We start from the raw sequence: 19,438 nt of genomic DNA, 5'->3' as shown, positions 1-19,438 counted from the left end.
TTCTCCCAATAGCCTCTTGTTTTCTTGGGTTGACCACAGTGTTGCTTGGTAAGGTACCCATAACCCTTTCTGAAATCGTCTATACCAACTGCCCAACATGAGTTTCCAAGTTCCTTATCAATGTCTCGTTATTCTGAAATCTAGTTTTCGCACTAGCTATGAACTTGGTCATTAGCTCCTCCAAGTTAGATTTTGGTTCCGACTGATGGATGTTTTGGTGGAAAGGCTTAGGTGCATGCTGATTCCGCCATGGCTGATTTAGGTGGCCTCTCCATCTGGGGTTATGGGCATGATGGTACTGATTTCCTGGCTATCTTGTAAAGTTGCTAACAAAGTCTACATGTTCTGTGGACTGAAAAGACTGATTGCCAACTTGGCATTCAGGGCTATCATGGCCTCCCCCACACTTATCATACTGTACATTCATAGCTGACATCTGCATCTCATCAAATTTTTTGCTAAGTGCTCCTATTTGTGTAGAGAGAGTTGTGTATGTATCCACATTATGAAGGTCATGCTGCTTTCTAACTGGTGTCCTTTCTGAATGCCATTGGTAGTTAATGGCTGCCATCTCCTCGATGAGTGCATGGGCAATCTCGGGAGTCTTATTGTTTATGGAGCCCCCAGCTACTGCATCTAAGATGGTCTTGTTTGAATCGGTCAGACCATTATAAAAAGTTTGCACCTGCAGCCAAATCGAAAGGCCATGGTGAGGAACCCTCCTTAGTAGCTCCTTGTAACATTCCCAAGACTCATAGAGAGATTCCCCCTCTTGCTGGAAAAAGGTAGTAATATCATTCCTCATTTTTGCAGTTTTAAAGGGGGGGAAATATTTAGAGAGGAATCAGCTAGCCATTTCATCCCACGTGGCTATAGATCCTCTCGGTAATGAGTTCAACCAAGCCTTGGCTTTATCCTTCAAAGAAAATGGGAATAACCTCAGTCGGATGGCATCATCACTTACCCCATTGTGTTTGAAGGTGTCACAGATTTCCAAGAAGTTGGCAATATGGGCATTCGGATCCTCATGGGCCATACCACAAAATTGAACTGCATTTTGTATCATTTGGATTATGGCCGGTTTAATTTCGAAGTTATTGGCAGCAATAGTTGGCCTGACAATGTTGGAGACAGTCCCGGTGAGGGTGGGCTTGGCATAATCCATCATAGTTCTTTGTTCAGCCATTTCTTGTGCTTCTTGTCTAACTTGCCTAGCAGCTCTCAAATGGACACAGAGAGTCCGTTCGATCTCTGGGTCGTAAAGGATCTCTTCCAGTTCAAGTCTGCTTGTCATAAACTGTAAGGGTCAAAGCAATAAAAAGGCCAATATTCACAAAAGAAAATAAATAACTAATCCTATTACAATTGAAAATGTAAAGTGAATTATTGGAATACAAAAACCTACATCCTAACATAAATAAATGAAGCCGATTATACTAAAAGCATATCTGAACCAACATCTTATTCAAGGTTTCTTTATCTACAACCATCGATTGTAGCATCCGAATTCAGATCCAATTTAGTTGAGTTCAGATTTGCACGTCTTTGGTATTGTTAGTCCAGAGAAAATTAACAAATAATAATTCAGATCTGAGCTGTATATCTCATACACACTCATTGGTATACATTGCAATATACATCCATTAAGGTTGGAATCAGATCTGTGATGCTTTAGGGATGATATCAGATCTGATCTAAAAAATATATTAAGAGGACCTGAAATAAAATGAAACCAGTCCTGAGTTAGGCTTGGTTTAAGGATTTTAAGCTCTACATTTGAAACCCAAACCTGTATAGCTTATGCATATCAAACACTTGCTAAGACCTGAAAATCAGGTCTGCAATGTTTGGTATTGTTAACTGCAGCAATTCAGATTTAATGTTGGCAATTTTACAGAACAAAACTTAGTCCAAAGATATTTTAGATCATATCTCATATCAAACCACATGCACTTCATATCTGTAACTTTATTAGAAATCAGAGTTGGCCAACAAAAACCTTAAATTAGAAATGGACATCCAAGCCTGAGTGGCTCATGTTAAGGGATTGCAGAAACCTAAAATCAGGTCTGCAATGTTTATACTGTAAGCAGTCTAGATTCAGATCTGAATGCCAGTATATTACAATCTAAATTATGAAGCTCTTTTTGGACCTTTCAGACCTTACAAACATCAGTCCTAATCTAATCCAAACATCAATTCAGATCGGGTGCAAGAGATTTAAAAGATAACAAAACATCAAGTTCAAAGAAATTTTAGATCATGTACTCATACTGCCTCAGATTCTCATGCACTTCAGATCTGATTTTACCATTCATGGCTTATATTTTCATCAATGAAGCAAGTCTGATGCATCAAATTGTAAATTGGGTGTTGTCACTACCCGAATTCACATCAAAATTGAGTAGGTTCAGGTCTGAGTTCAGATGAACTCAGATTTGAACCTAGCAAAATGCAGACCTGCAACCGGCTGAACTCAAATCTGAACTTCAAATCTGAGTTTCAGATTTGAAAGCTCACATGCTGTTCTTTCATTGTTTTCTTTTTCTTTTCTTTTTCTATTTTTTTCTTTTTAAAAAGGAAGAAAACTAAAACAAAATACAGCAATGCAACCAAAGTCTTTTTGGATGAGTGCAGGTCTGATTGATGAATGCAATTCAGATCTGAACTCATTTTGAGATTTATAAATTTTTTTTTTTAGAACCAAAAGAAGAAGAGAATTTTGATTTACATAAGCTACATTAAAATTGAAACTAAGGATGGAGTAATCAAGTATCAAGAGAAGAAACATGGCTCCATCAATGTAGCCCTTGATAGAGTATACACTTATTGGAATGTACTACACACGGCTGCACTCACCCATTCAGATCTGCTAGACTTTCTATTCATGCACAGCTGAAATCAGAGCTATCTAACTCGAAAATTTTCAAAGATCAGCCTAGGACCATTCACAATGCCAATTTAGTAATGTTAATTGTAATACAAACCTGTTATCAAACCTACCCTGATTCATCCTTGCTGTAGCAGGTCTGTTGTAGGACTAAACTTACTAGAAACACTTAGGAAGCTCTGCTTTTCATTAAATATCTAAGGTATCACAAATTTTTAATTCAAACGTACATCTCCTCATATACATTATCTTGGTTATAAGTGCATAGAGCAGAGAAAGCAGTTCAACAAAAATTCAAAGTTCTGGTTCAGTCCTCAATTGCAATTCGGATTTGAATTAGTTCAAATCTAAATTTCTTCAGATGCTACTACCAAAGTGCTTTTAGGGGAACACCATAAGTTCCCTAGGGTGAATTAGGGTGGTGATGACACTCAATTTCCCTCAAAATTGCATCAGTTCAGGTCTGAGTTCAAATGAACTCAGATCTGAACTGTTGTAGATCTGGAAAAGCCAAAGTGATAACTGAACTCATATCTAAGTTCCAGATTAGAGTTATGATCTTAAATGCCCTTCTTTGCTATCCAATTATTTTGGGGCGTGCAGATGGATAATAGGGTGAGTTGGGGTGATTATGGCTCCCAATTCACCTCATGATTGCATCAGTTCAGGTCTAAGTTCTGTTGAACTCAGATCTGAACTATTGCAAATCTGTAACATCAGAAGAGAAGTCTTAAATAGAAAATTGTGTGGAGGTGCTGCATTGCATTAAAACTAGTGAGGCATCAAAAATTTTCAAATTAAACAAACTTTTCCTCAACCAAATCAGCTCAGATAGAGCAGAGCACAAGTCATTTAATACAGCAAAGTCTGCCCTGCATCCTGCTCTGTTCACAGCCCCAGTTCAGATCTGGGTGATTTTAGATCTGAATTTCTTTACCCATGGCTATCCAATTGTTTTTGGGAGATAGCAGATTTGTTCTAGGGTGTATTGGGGTGATGATAACTCTCAATTACCCTTTAAATTTACATCAGTTCAGGTCTCAGTTCAAGGGAACTCAAATCTGAACTGTTGCAAATCTGCTACAGCAGAATTCAGATCTGAGTTCTGATCCGAATCCTTGGTTTCCATTCTTTTGGTTAAATAGTTCTCTCTCTCTCTCTCTTTTCATTGTCTAAATATATTTTTTTCTTCTTTTTGTAATGAAAGAAAAGAATAATAAAGGGCTGAAATATGAACAGATTTTTTTTTCAGCTGAGTGTTGCAGTTCTGCTATAGCAGATCTGAGTGTCGAATGCAACTAAGATCGACAATGCTCATGTTTTCAAAAATTTTTTCTCTTTTTTTAGAAGACAATAACTTCAAGATAGAAAGGAAAATAGGTCTCCCATTATTAAAATTAAACTGAAACAGGGAAGAGAAAGTAATCTACTAAAACACAACCACAGTAGTACAGCAGTTGCAATCAAAACTAAAAGTAAAAATTAAGGAAATTAAACTAACTATGAATGCAATGCTGAAAGAGATCAGATTAAGAAAGCCCAATGTTTTCTAATATTGTTTCCCTAAATCTCCGGCAAAGGCACCAAAAACTTGATGTAACTCATTGTGACACTAGCAAGTGAAATATCCGTTCAAGTAATAAAGTTGTGAATAAAGTACCATTCCCATAAGGATTTAGGAAACAACTACCAATACTAAATTGGGTACTTCTTATCTGATTAACAAATAAATCAAAACTTTAATAAAAGCAAAAAATCATAAACTAAAATCTATCTAAATCATTGGCCCAATTGCCTTCAAATCAGGTTAGAAGTGTAAGCAGTATATGGCAATCTCAGAATTCAGCAATCTATCAATTTGGACCATTCGAATAAATCATGATTGAGCCTTGGTTTGGTGAAACCCCAAGGTCAAGAACAGTCTCTCTCAAGCGCATGTTCATCCTATGAATGAGTGACAGTTCTTCTATCTCTATCAAGAATCTAATCCCCATGCATGCATTTCTTCAAACACTTCTAAGGCATCAATTCAAATCTGAATTGATCACCAACTGAATTGTGCAAGTTATCTCTAACCTTGCACTCAATTCAGTTCTTGAATAGTAGATCTGAATTCCTAGAGTCTCTCTCAAGCACTCTAGGAATTCCAAGCTTTAGATCCATTTGGCCAATCTGAAATTTGTATATCTAAATTCTCTTTCAAACAATTCAGATCTTGCAATATCAGATCTGAGAATTCAGATCTGAGTTTTGAAGGTTAATTGGCCAAATTAATCTACAATTTAACCCCTATTCAAGAAACTTCAAGTACAATTCATAACCATTCGAATGAATCGAAAAGAATTTGACTGCTGAACTGAAATTTTACAAGCGAAATACATCAAGAAAGAATGGAAAGAGGAGAAAGAAAAAAGAAAATAACAAAGAAACTGAATTCAAATTAAAGGAGAATGAAACTACAATTGAGTTATTACAAAAGATCTTTGAATCACAAACCCTCAATTTCAAACTCACCTTCTTCTTCTTGCTTGCTTGACTTGAACTTCCTTCATCCCTTCTTCTTCTTCTTCCTTATGCCTAACATTCTTCTCTTCTCATCTCTCAAGGTGGCTAAACCTCTGAGAGTGAGAGAGCCTTCCTCTCAAGCAATTGAATACCTCTCCCCCCTCCTAGAGGCCTCCTTATATAGTTTTTCAAGGGGGCTCTTGCCCTTTCTTGAAGCCTCTAGAATGGGGTGTATTACACCCCTTTCTTGAACTTTCTAGAGCTCTCTTGAAAGCCTCCTAAGGGCTGCTATTTTGGCTGTACTTAGGCTTTCTCTTAGCACATGATAGTTATGTTTTGAGTTGCTCTTTTGGGCTGAGAATGGGCATTCTTTGCTGGGCTGAATTCTACTCTTAGCTAGGCTTTCTTTTCTTGGGTTTTCTCAAGGAATCCATTTGCTCTTCTTGGGCCGAAGTGCTCTCTCTTGCTTCCACAACCGGGCTGGGCTGAATTTGGTCTTTTTAAACCTTCTTTCCTTGCCTTTTTCCTTCCTTTTCTTGGATTAATTACCCTTGAAACTTATTCTTAACATTAAGCTAAATTAAGGCAAAAATTAATAAAATCGACATAAAAATCCATGCTAAAGTCCTAAAAAATTAGAGATAAATTGTAGGTCCATCACTCTCGGAGACCTTTGCACTAAAGGACTTCGGTAATTTGCACTTGTTCTTGGGTATAGAAGTTACTCCACTTCGACAGGATTGGCCCTAATGCAATGATGCTATATTCTAGATTTTCTTTGGGGAAGCAAATTAGTAGATGCCAAACCCATTGCTTCTCCCATGGCTTCGTCATGCAAATTGTCTTCCCTCCAGGGTGTATCTCTACCGGACCCATCTGAATATAGAAGTATTGTGGGTGCCCTCCAGAACGTGACCATCACTCAACCAGATATAGCATGTTCGGTCAATAAGGTTTGCAAATTTCTTCATGCTCCCACAGATGCTCATTGGGCTATTGTCAAATGGATTCTCCGTTACTTAAAGGGCACGTTGGATGTTGGTCATCATTTCAGGTGGCTATTGGGTTGTTGTAGATTGGGCTGGATGCCCTGATGATTGTAAATCCACAGGTGGCTATTGTGTATATTTGGGAAACAATCTCATTGCGTGGAGTGCCAAGAAACAAGCAACAGTAGCTCATTTCAGTACAAAAGCAAAATTTCAACCTCTTGCAAATTCGGTGACAGAACTCATATGGATCCAGTCCCTCCTTGCAGATCTGGGTTTTTCATCCACATCACCTCCAGTTGCTTGGGTGCTACACACCTAGCTGCACACCTAGTGTTCCAGCCACGCACCAAACACGTAGAGGTCGGTTTTCATTTATTGAGAGATTTAATTCTCAAACAAAAACTACTAGTGAAATTCATCTCCTCCGAAGACTAGATAGCCGACATCATGACTAAGGTTCTTCCAACACTACAGTTTCTTCATCTGTAGTCCAAGTTGCATGTCTTCACAAAGCCGTTTCGCTTGCAGGGGCATGTTAAGGATAATGGGAATCAAGAGTCCTCTAGAGATCCGGATCTATCCTCCTAGGATAATCCCTATCTGCTACTTAGGATAATCTCTATCCTAATCCTATCGTAACTATCCCACTCTGTGATTATCTTCTTATTTGCACATTCTCCCAGTCCTTGTAGAACTCCATTTCAATGTAAACAATTCATCTATAAATACCATACGTCTGATGGCATTTAACACCATCGACATTATTCTTGATCCCAAATTATTTTCTTGTTTTCATTTCCTTTATCTTAACTCTGCACCTCACAAATGTCAACTCTTCGGATGGAAATTGCTCTCAAACATCATGAAAATTGAAGGGATGGGAGATCCATCATATGGATGGCCGAAACCTATAGGAAGGTTGGGAAATTTTTCAAAATTTTCTTTACTCCCATTCGGGAATCTTATTCCTACAATTTCAAGCTTCGTTCTTGTAACCGAACCGGACCAAATCTGAAACCAAAATTATAGAGGGATATACCCGATATGGAATCCATGCAAGAATGTTCCACCCAACATAAGTGTTCACGCCCGAAGAGTACACCAAATCCTCCCTCCATTGAAGATGACACATCTTAGGATGAGGTAGGATCAGCAGGTAGTTCTTCACCAAGAACTTGTGATTCTTCAGCAAGAATCGAATGGAACAGTGAGCACAGCTTTTAAATTGTTTCTTCTGGCAAGAAACAATATCAAGATCAAATTTTGATCAAATCCAAGAACAGGAGATCGAACAGGGTAGGGTGGCAAGAGTAGGAAGAAAAAGAACAGAAGGCAAGATCAGTCTAATTGAGTTGTCTTCTCTCTGTATTGAGTAAGTGTGTCTACAAGGTTTGCCATTCTCTCTTATTTATAACCTTAAAGATACAACTTCCTAATCTCATTAGGAGTTTCCTAATCCAAATCTTTATTTGAATCTAAACTCTTTAAGTAATAAGGATAATCCCTTATCTTATCTACAGATAAAGATTAGTCGTCCTATTCTAATTAGGAGTTCCTTGATCCAAATCTTATCTTTTGATCCAAATCCCAGATCCGCCCCTATTTAATTAATCTAATTAACCCAGTTCGAAATAAGCTTTTAGGCCCATTAAGCTTTCAGGCTCAATTACTCTTTAATGCTGACTAGCTTGGCTCACTTTGTAAGCCGTGGAACCCTATCATTGATCTACACATCAGCCACATGGGTTCAGACTAGCATCTGTTACAATGCTTGGCCGAATTCACTACCAAATACAGTGAATCCCTGAGTCCATCAATATGGGTTCTTAATGGGCCCAACATTTACACTAAATGGTCCTTGGGTCCAGCCATCTTATGAAGGCCCAAGGACTATGGGCAGATGCAAGATTAGCCCATCAGGTATAACCCTCAATGATCCTACACTTAACCTCTCAACCCATAATGATCAAACAATGCCTGAGAAGAAAGGACCTCTCCCTTGGCTGCATGGTGCAGTGCTACACTCTTTACTCACATGGATCCTAGGAATTAAAACATTTTGCAAACATTTTGAAACCATGATATATATACATATATATGTATATCTCTATATAAATATATTTTGCAAAAAAAAAATCAACAGTTGAAATCAACTACCAGTAGTTTAGGTTTCCATCAGAGAGAGTGCATCTCTGATCATTCACTTTGTCCAACAAAGGGGTTGATCCTGTCACTATGATCACCCACTCAGATGAATTCTTGGACTATCCCAACATACCTAGGTTTTGACCCCCTCTAAGCATCTCATTGATTGGCATATCAAACACAACCCAATCCGGCACCCAGTGTAGTATCATAATCGAGCCTAGGGGTTAGGTGTAACATTCTAGTTTTGCTTATCTATCTACAAGGTATAGGGCAACACTGGAATTTTGTCTGGTTTAGGGTTTCAAAAAAAAAACCCATACTACAAGTTCCTCATGTCTTACCGTGGCAACTGAGATAAGTCACCCCAACCAACTTGGTGGTATATCAGTGTTAGCCTTGGCAGGATAAATCTTCCCAGATCTATCCAACGTCTGTGAAGATTCTAAACTAACACGAGTCTCATATGTGACCAGTTTAAGGGTATTATACAGAAACATATCATAATAACATGAATCAAATATGTACTTTATTCATTTACAATAAATGTCATAATGTACATCATATTGATTGGAGCTAAGGGCATACACTCTCTAATAGCTCCCACTTGCACTTAGGTCCAATGGGTATAAGCCGGAGTCACATACTTTCCACGTGTTTCTCAAACACTTTCTGTGTTAGCGGCTTAGCCAATGGGTCTGCTACATTTTCCGCTAATGCTACCTTCTGAATCTGGACGTCCCCTCTTCCAACTATCTCTCATAATACATGGTACTTCCTCTCGATGTGCTTTGACTTTGAGTGGGCTCGTGGCTCCTAACCTGAGCAATGGCTCCAGTGTTGTCACACAACAGTGGAATGGGTGATGTGCTAGAAGGAACTACTCCTAATTCCTGGATGAACTTCTTCATCCATATGGCTTCCTTGGCAGCTTCACTTGCGGCAATGTACTCGGCCTCGGTTGTGGAATCTGTAGTGGACCCTTGTTTACTGCTTTTCCATCTAATTACACATGACCCCATTGTAAAGATGTATCTAGATGTAGACTTTTTATCATCTGGGTCTGACAAGAAATTGGCATCGGTATACCCAAAACTTTGTAGTGAACTATCAACGAATACTAGATAAAACTTTTTTGTCCTTCGAAGGTATTTCAATATGTTTTTCACAGCGGTCCAATGCGATCGTCCTACGTTAGATTGGTATCTACTTACCACACTCACAGCCTGAGCAATGCCTGGCTGAGTGCACAGCATGGCATACATGATGCTCCCTATGACAGAGGCATAGGGAACTTCCTTCATGCCCTCAATCTCCTCAGTTGTCTTGGGAGACATACCCTTGGAGAGAGTGACTCCATGCCTGAAAGGAATATTTCCTTTCTTGGAGTTCTCTATACTATATCTCTTGACTAGTTTATCAATATAAGTAGATTGGGATAATCTTATTATCTTCTTCGATCTATCTCTATAAAGTTGAAGTCCTAAGACATAAGAGGCTTCTCCAAGGCCTTTCATGGAGAATTGTTGCGAAAGTCATACTTTCACCGTAGTCAACATTCCTACATCATTCCCAATGTGTAGAATGTCGTCTACATACAGAATCAAGAGCGTCACCTTATCCCCACTGGTCTTCCTGTAAATAGAGGTCTAATTTGGATTTTGCTCAAAGTCAAATTGTTTAACAATAGAGTCAAACCGGATGTTCCAACTCCTAGAAGCTTGCTTAAGTCCATATATGGATTGATTAAGTTTACATACCATGTGTTCTTGACCTGCAGCTATAAAACCTTGTAGTTGTTGCATATAGATATCTTCAGTAAGATATCCATTCAGGAATGTGATTTTGACATCCATTTGCCAAATCTCATAGTCATGGTATGCTGCTACAGCTAGTAGGATCCTAATGGATTTAAGCATGGCCACAGGCAAAAAGGTTTCCTCGTAATTGATTCCTTCTTTTTGAGTGTACCGTTCCGCCATAAGATGAGCCTTGTAGGTCTCAACCTTACCATCGGGGCCCTTCTTCCTATTATAGATCCATTTGCAACCAATTGCTTTTACCTCAGGGAGCGTATCTACTAGAGTCCAGACTCCATTGGTCTCCATTGAGTCCATCTCAACTCTCATGGCATCTATCCACTTCAAGGAGTCTATGTCCAACATAGCTTCCATATAAGTCACGGGATCCTTCTCACTGGTCATGGCTTCTACTATGTAACTTTCTTGGTCATAGTCATAACGAATTGGAGGCCTAGATTCCCGGGTAGATCTCCTAGGTTGGTTATTAACTGGAGCTTGTGAGACATCTCCCACTACTCCTGAGCTCTCATCATCAAGAATAACTTCCTAACAATGATTGTTCAGTATGTAATATTCCTCCAAGAAATGGGCATTTCGACTACAGAGCACTTCTGCTCTCTTGGATCATATAATAAATACCCTACAGAGCCTTTGGGTAACCTACAAATAGGCAACGATTGGTTTTAGATTCCAATTTATCAGCACTTATTCTTTTAACAGGTGCCAGACAACCCCAAATCTTCAAGTGTCTCGCACTTGGTTTCTTACTGGTCCAAAGCTCATAGGAAGTCTTCAGAACGGATTCAGTCGGAACCCAGTTCAGCACGTATATCACAATATCCAATATGTAACCCCAAAAGGATGTGGGTAATTCTGAGTGTATGAGAAGTAATCAGACCATATCCAATAAAGTCTGGTTCCTCCTCTTTGACACACCATTTAACTGTGGTGTAGTAGGAGGAGTTAGTTGTGATACTATCCCATTTTCTTTTAAGTAGTCCCTAAATCCGTCAGAGAGATATTCACCTCCTCGATCTGATCGAAGGGCATTAATGTGTCTCTCCAACTGTTTCTCGACCTCTTGCTTGAACTCTTTGAAATTTTCAAAGGATTCAAACTTGTGTCTCATTAGGTACACATAACCATAAAGAGAGTGATCATCGGTAAATGTTATGAAATAAACGTGTTGATTATGTGTCCTAACATTCATAGAACCACATACATCAGTATGTATAAGGTCAAGCATACCCGTTGATCTTTCAGGCTTATCGTTAAATGGTTGTTTCCTCATCTTACCCTGAAGGCAAGGTTCACAGGTTGGGAGATGTTCTACAATTAGAAAATCCAAAGGACCATCCTTTACCAACCTTGTGATACGATTTATGTTAATGCGGCCAAGTCGGTAATGCCACAGGCACGTGGGATTAACTGTAACACGGGTTCTATTCTTGGGGTTATTATCCGATGTAGTTTCGATTATATTTGTTTCCAGAGAAGGATGGAGAACATAGAGACCATTCTCACGTTCTCCATATACAAGGAATTTGTTATTCCTTTTGATAGTAATCACATTACTAAAGAGAACAGAATAACCATCCGCACATAGTTTTGAAACAGAAATCAAATTTCTTCTCAAATTGGGTACATAAAGACAATCTTTTAATGTAATTATTCCTTCTCTAAAATACAATTCTATAGTTCCTATTGTTGTAGTTGCAACGCTTGTAGAAGTCCCCAAGTAAAGAATCACTTCACCGTCAGTTAGTCTTCTGCTTGTCCTAAACCCCTGTAATGTGTTACATGCATGAGTAGAAGCCCCAAAGTCAATACACTAGGAAGTAGAAGTCACCAACATACTAATTTCTATGACAAAGGATTCGAAATTACCTTGTTTCTTGGTCTCCAGGTACTAAGGACAGTTCCTCTTCCAGTGGTCGATCCGTTTGCAGAAGTGACAGGCATCAAATGACCACTCTAAGAAAAAGCCTCAGAAGAAAGCTACTAAGTCCAAAAGGCAAAGGAAGGACAAAGCATCAGATGCTTGTCACTTCTGCAAGCAGGCCGGCAACTGGAAGAGGAACTACCCTCAGTACCTAGAGTCCAAGAAACAAGGTAATTTTGAATCATTTGTCATAAAAACCAATTTGTTGGTAACTGCTTCCTGGTGTATTGACTCTAGGGCTTCAACTCATGCGTGTAACTCACTGCAGGAGTTTAGGACAAGTAGAAGACAGAGTCATGGAGAGGTGACCCTTTACTTTGGGACTTCTGCAAGTGTTGCAGCTACAACCATAGGAACTATAGAGTTAATTTTCAGAGAATGAATTATTGTACTAAAAGATTGTCTTTATGTACCTAATTTGAGAAGAATTTTGATTTCTGTTTCAAAACTGTGTGTGGATGGATATTCTGTTCTCTTTAGTAATATGATTACTATCAAAAGAAATAACAAATTCCTTGCATACGGAGAACTTGAGAATGGTCTCTATGTTCTCCATCCTTCTCTGGAAACTAACATAACTGAAACTACATTGGATGATATCCCTAAGAAAAGAACCCGTGATACAGTTAATCCCACATGCCTGCCAACTTGGCCACATCAACATAGATCGTATCACAAGGTTGGTAAAGGATGGTCCTTTAGATTTTCTAACTATAAAAGATCTTCCAACCTGTGAACCTTGCCTTCAGGGTGAGATGATGAAACAACCATTTAACGGTAAGCCTGAAAGGTGTACGGGCACGCTTGACCTTATACATGTTGATGTATATGGTCCCATGAGTGTTAGGACACGTAACTAACATGTTTATTTCCTAACATTTATCGATGATTACTCACGGTATGATTACGTGTACCTAATGAGACACAAGTCTAAATCCTTTGAAAAGTTCAAAGAGTTCAGACAAGAGGTCGAGAAGCAGTTAGGGAGAGAAATTAAGACCCTTCGATCGGATTGAGGTGGTGAGTATCTCTCTAATGAATTCAGGGACTACTTAAAGGACAATGGGATTGTATCACAACTAGTTCCTCCTGCTACACCATAGCTAAACGGTGTGTCAGAGAGGAGGAACCGGACTTTATTGGATATGGTCCGATCACTTCTCATACACTCAGAGTTACCCACATCCTTTTGGGGTTACGCATTAGAGACTGTGATGTACATGCTGAACCGGGTACCAACCAAATCAATTCCGAAGACTCCCTATGAGCTTTGGACCGGTAAAAACCAAGTATGAGACACTTGAAGATTTGGGGTTGTCTGACACATGTTAAAAGAATGAGTGTGGACAAATTGGAATCCAAGACCAACCATTGCCTATTCATAGGCTACCCCAAAGGTTCTGTGGGTTAATTATTCTATGACCCAGGAGAATAGAAGGTGTTCTGTAGTCGAAATGCCCATTTCTTGGAAGATGATTACATCCTGAACAATCACCGTCAAGAAGTTGTTCTTGATGAAGAGAGCTTAGGGGTAGTGGGAGATGTCCCTCAAGCTCCAGTTAATGACCAACCTAGAAGATCTACCCGGGTTTTCAGGCCTTCGGTCCATTTCGTCTATGACCAAGAAAGTTACTTGGTGGAAGCCACGACCAGTGAGGAGGATCCCATGACTTATACGGAAGCTATGTTGGACATAGATTCCTTGAAGTGGGCAGAAGCCATGAGAGCTGAGATGGACTCAATGGAGACCAATGGAGTCTGGACTCTAGTAGATCTTCCCCTGGGATAAAGGCAATTGATTGCAAATAGATCAATCAGAGGAAGAAGGGCCCCGATGGTAAGGTTGAGACCTACAAGGCTCGTCTTGTGGCGAAAGGGTACACTCAGAAAGAATGAATCGATTATGAGGAAACCTTTTCACCGGTGGCCATGCTTAAATCCATTAGGATCCTTCTAGTTGTAGCAGCATACCATGATTACGAGATTTGGAAAATCGATGTCAAAACTACATTCCTGAATGGAGATCTCAGTGAACATATCTGTATGCAGCAACCGCAAGGTTTCATAGTTGTGGGTCAGGAACACATGGTATGTAAACTAAACCGATCCATATATGGACTTAAGCAAGCTTCTAAGAGTTGGAACATCTGGTTTGACTCTACCATCAAAAAGTTTGACTTTGAGCAAAATCTGGATGAGCCCTGTGTTTAGAGGAAATCCAGTGGGGATAAGGTTACATCCTTGGTTCTGTATGTAGATGACATTCTACTCATTGGGAATGATGTAGGAATGTTGACTACGGTGAAAGTATGGCTTTCACAGCAATTCTCCATGAAAGATCTTGAAAAGCCTCGTACATACTGGGTCTTCGGCTCTATAGAGATAGACCGAAGAGGACAATAGGATTATCCCAATCTGTTTACATTGACAAGATAGTCAAGAAATACAGCATGGAGAACTCCAAGAAAGGAAATGTTCCTTTCAGGCATGGAGTCACTCTCTCCAAGGGTATGTCTCCCAAGACTCCCGAAGAGAGCGAGGGCATGAAGGACATTTCCTATGCCTCAGCCATAGGGAGCATCATGTATGCCATGCTGTGCACTTGTCCTGACATCTCTCAAGCAGTGAGTGTGGTAAGCAGCTTCCAGTCAAACCCAGGGCAGGAGCATTGGACCACTGTGAAAAATATATTAAAGTACCTTCAAATTCCTTTGTGGTTGAGTAGATGTTGTTGGAGTAGGATCTTGTCCTCTGATCCTATCGAACACTGATTGTCTTTCTCTTGATTCTCCTAGCTAGTCGAAGACTGAACTCCATTGTGTATGCTTCTTTTCCTTCTTGTCCACCAGTTCTATAGTGATGTAGTTGGATGATGCCTTCCTTTGTGAAATTTGAGTTGGTGGATTTCGATGGTATCCTAAACCAACATTTTGTTGAGGGATGTGGGAGCCTCCACTTTGCAAAGCTCTTTGCAGGTTTGTTAGGCCATAGGTTTATCCATTTGTAAGGACTGGCTCAAGGTTCCCTAACTGATGATTTTCACATTCCTTGTAACCTACCTTCTCAAGGTGCTTCTCAAAGTTGGGGTCAAACCACCCTTCTTGATGTTGCCCCACTTTACTGGTTGGTGAAGCTTTAACAAATCCTTTTAGAGGTGGTTTAGAAACTGATGACTTCGATGCTGTGGAGAATGGAAGCACAAGATCCTTCTCGAGAACTCCAATGTCACTCCTTGACTTTGCTTCAATGCTTGGTGCAGCCATGACCTCAAAAGGTAGTTGCCCTTCCCTTCTCCTAGAATTTGGTGTGTAACGAAGCACAGGGACTGATTGGTTACAAGAAGGGGAAGTCGATGGTGGATTTGTTGGCAAGGAAGCATATGCATGCTGGTTTTGTAGATGCTTCTTATCACCACTTGAAGATACATGTTGGAAGATTTCGGCACAAAGACCAAAGAGCTTTTAAAATGACCTTGTCAGCAAAAAACTTTGCGTCAGCAAAATGTGCTTCGACTTTGTTGAAAGGCTTTGGCTCGGCGACTACTTTACTTTGTATTCCATTACAGTAGTATTTAAAGCATTAGCATCATGTTGAAGGAACCACTCCTGTTTCATGCAACCAATGACGTCCCAAAAGTAGTTGGTAGGATGTCTTGGCGTCGATGACATGTAGAAGGGCTGAAGATGTCAAGTCCCCTATTTCTATCTTAAGACGCACCATGCCCACAACACATTGTTCCTTTTGATTGAAGCCTTGGATTGTCAACTTACTCTTTACCAATTCATCCTTGTCAATCCCAAGTTGTTTCATAGTGGAGACTGGCATGATGTTGATGGCAAATCTACAATCAATGAGGATGTGTGACATCCTCTATTCACGAACATATCCAACAACATACAAGGGTTTGTTGTGTGGACTTGACCCAAGTTGTAAATCCTCATCTATAAAGGTAATTGTTGGCATGTAGTTGTCCCCTTTTAGTACTTTGCTTTGGTACTTGTTGAGGAGAATCATGGTCTTCGCCATTGCAAAGTGAACTTTTTGCGGTAGTTGTAGTGCTTGGGTGAGACTTAAGAGGGATGGCACTTACCTCAGTTGCTTTGTTACTTCTTCATCGCACATGTGGTGCTCTTGAAGAAAACTTGTTATGTTATCTTCGTCCTCGTCAAATGAAGCTTCTTCTATTGATAATAATGTTTCCTCTTCGTCAACTGTCACCATGTATGCTGCTACACACTCCTCTGGAAAAAGATCTCTAAGCAAGAACTCCCAAAAGGGTTATTGGAGTTGGATGAGGCTGTTGGAGCACTTCCTCCTCACTAGCTGGTGGTCCTTGAGGTTCTTTCTTCTTTGGAACTTTCTTCTTCTTGGAGGCATTATATACTCGTCGTCTTCTAGTCCGCTTTGGTTTGGTTGACACAAGGATGATGGGACGAGGAGCCTTGTTCCTATGCCGAGAAATGACGGTCCATCCGATCTCATCTTGAGGAGATGTTTTCGAATCACTAGAGTAGAGAGAGATAGTCTTGCGCCCATTTGAAATGATTCCTTCAGGTTTGTGTCATACCTTCTCCTTGGGTTTCTTACTGGTGAAGGTGGACCACTCATCTTCTATCTCATCTTCTGAAACTGATGACTCTTCCCAGTAGTCCAAGTCATCAGTCAACAGCTCATAAAGAGTTGGAATGTCGGGATTGCCAAACCTTGGCATGTAAGGATAGGTATAAACCATGGTCACCACTTGATCAACAATAAACTAGATAGGAACTACCCCCTATGAAAGGGGTATCGTAGGAAAATATATCGTTGGGGGTCCAGCTACCTTGCCTTCAATCTCTATAATTTGATGAGAATCCATTGAATTATGTTGTGGTGTTGACTTCCTTTTTGCGGGTGCAGAGTTCCTTAAGGTCTGAACACTCACTGTAGCTTGAGTAGAGGAGGAAGAATCTGTAGAGAGTTGCAGTGGTACTAGGTCAAAAGACCCAAAAGTCACCATAGTGACATTAGTAGCAGTGAAATTATCACCAAGATCTAACTTGATCTTTCTTTGTTCTACAAGATGGAGTATTTTTTCCTCCAGGACAAAGCACTTTTTAGTTGGATGACTTATCATCCGATGGTATTGGCAACACATGGGGTCTGTCACATGTCCTTGCTCTTCAGGTCGCTTGGGTGGTGGAAGCTTAATCAACTTTGATTGGAGTAGTTGGCTAAGCATTTTTGGAATGTCGGAGTCAGAGAATGGATACTCCTTCTCTTCTAGTTCCTTCAGAGTAGGTCTAAACTTTTCTTGGCCTTGGTTTGCAAAAGATTTCACTTTGATCTCCATCTTCTTCTTCTTGTCGGAGATCTTAACTGGTGCAGTGGTAGTGTTCATGACTTCCTTTCCTTTGGAGGAGGAGGAGGTCTTAAGGTTCTTCTTGACTTCCTTCTTTTCACAATGATCACTTAGTTGGGGATGCTCATGCTTGGCTATCTGGATCTCCAAGTCATGAGCTCTAGTAGCTAACTCTTTGAAGGTGGTAGGCATATTCCCTTTAAGGTTGTAGAGTAGACCCAATGCATCCCTTGGACACATGTGTCTATAGCAAAGGATTGACTGATTTGTTCCTTGCACTGAAGGGCGAGGTTTCTCCACTGTTCGATGTAGTCGATGACGAAGTCATCCTTTCTTTGCCTTGGAGTGGAGAGTTCTGGGAGTCCAATCGTTCGTTGTATACAGTAGAAGCGGGTGAGGAATTTTCTCTCAAGCTAGTCCCAACTATTAATGGAGTCGAGTTGGATGTCGATGTACCAATCAAACTCTTCACCATCTGATCGACATAGGTTCCCATGTTGTTGCAAATCTCGATGAAGTGGGCTATGTGTTGCTTTGGATTACCCTTCCCGTCAAACTACTAGAACTTAAGAGGTTGATAGCCAACTAGCATGTGCATCTCATCAATGCGACGTGTGTATGGTTTGGCATACACTAGAGAGGTCTATGGAACTCCTTCATATTGAGCCCTTATGGTGTCAGTGATCATGTACTGGAGCTATTGCACCATTAGAGAAGCAATAGAGACTTGGGTGGTGTCTTGCATCATGTTCTGCATTGTGACACGATCATGCTCATCTTGTTGCTACTTTAGTTTCTCTTGGAGGTTGGGAGTCGTTAGAGGAGTTAATCCTAGAGGGTGGGAAGGTCCTTGACTGGATTCTACTTGACGGTTTTGTATCTCTAGTTTGTTCATTAAGAAGGCAATCTAAAGATCCTTTTCAGCATTGGAGCTCTTGAGGTTATCAATGGCTTCGGCCATCTTCTGGAGTCGTTCTTCCATCGTCGCGACTTCTATCATCATCACTGGTACGATGCCACTAGAAGTAGAGTAGGAGTTGTGTGATGGAGAGGAGTAAGACTCCGTCCTCGATGTAGTGCTAGATTGGTCTTCTAAGAGATATTGTTTTTTTCCCTTCACATCAATGTGAAGAGAGTTGAAGAGGCTTTCTCTCTGTAGAGTAGTCACCTTGGTGATTTTCCGTGTTGGAAGCTCCACTGGAGACAGTAGCTATGCTTTGTTGGATTTCACCATAGCACATGTGACAGAACGGTTGTAGGAAGAACCGAAAGCACCAAAAGACTTGTAGAAGGAAGTTGCAGCCTTCTTGGTAACCATTGGATGACTTTTGTAGTTGTCGACTCGAAAGATGAGAGGAAGAGAGCGTCCCACCGGACATGCCAGAAATTTATCGACACAAATTTCGTGTATTTTGATTAACACAAAATATGAAGATAAATTACAAAAATAAATTTGTAATAAAGAAACAAACAAGGGAATGAACTCTCTTTAATTTATGCTCAACGACGTGAGCAACCTCTAATTGATGGTCGAATTTGGTGAAGACAAGGGCCATTGGCATGTTTCTCGTACTTCTTGAAGTGTTGATGTAGATTTCCTTTATTTTGGTGCTTTAGGAGATTTGATGTAGATTTCTTCACTCTGGGCTTCATGTTTGATTGGCTGTGAATGATGCTTCTCTAAGAAGGGCCCTTTTGTGGTGGCTTGATCTTCTTTAAAGAGCTTGAATCCAAATGTTGTAGAGAACAAAGAAGCTTTTCCCTTCTTTCTTCTCTCTTGATCTTGCAGTTGTTGGAGCTTGTAGGAGCTTGTGGTTGCTT

The 19,438-nt window shown here is 40.1% G+C and overlaps 1 non-coding gene across 1 annotated transcript; it reads left to right on the top strand.

Moving 5' to 3' along the window:
- Window positions 1–701: 701 nt before the first annotated feature.
- On the top strand, window positions 702–808 carry LOC148880304 (small nucleolar RNA R71). Its single transcript, XR_016106354.1, has one exon. It is a non-coding gene; the product is annotated as a small nucleolar RNA R71 (small nucleolar RNA).
- The last annotated feature ends 18,630 nt before the right edge of the window (window positions 809–19,438 follow it).

Source organism: Nelumbo lutea, chromosome 1, assembly GCF_056320005.1.
Source record: "Nelumbo lutea isolate HS-2025 chromosome 1, American lotus-T2T, whole genome shotgun sequence".
NCBI classification, from domain to species: Eukaryota; Viridiplantae; Streptophyta; class Magnoliopsida; order Proteales; family Nelumbonaceae; genus Nelumbo; species Nelumbo lutea.
Note: the sequence above shows the minus strand (reverse complement) of the source record. Positions and strands in the feature narration are given on the sequence as shown.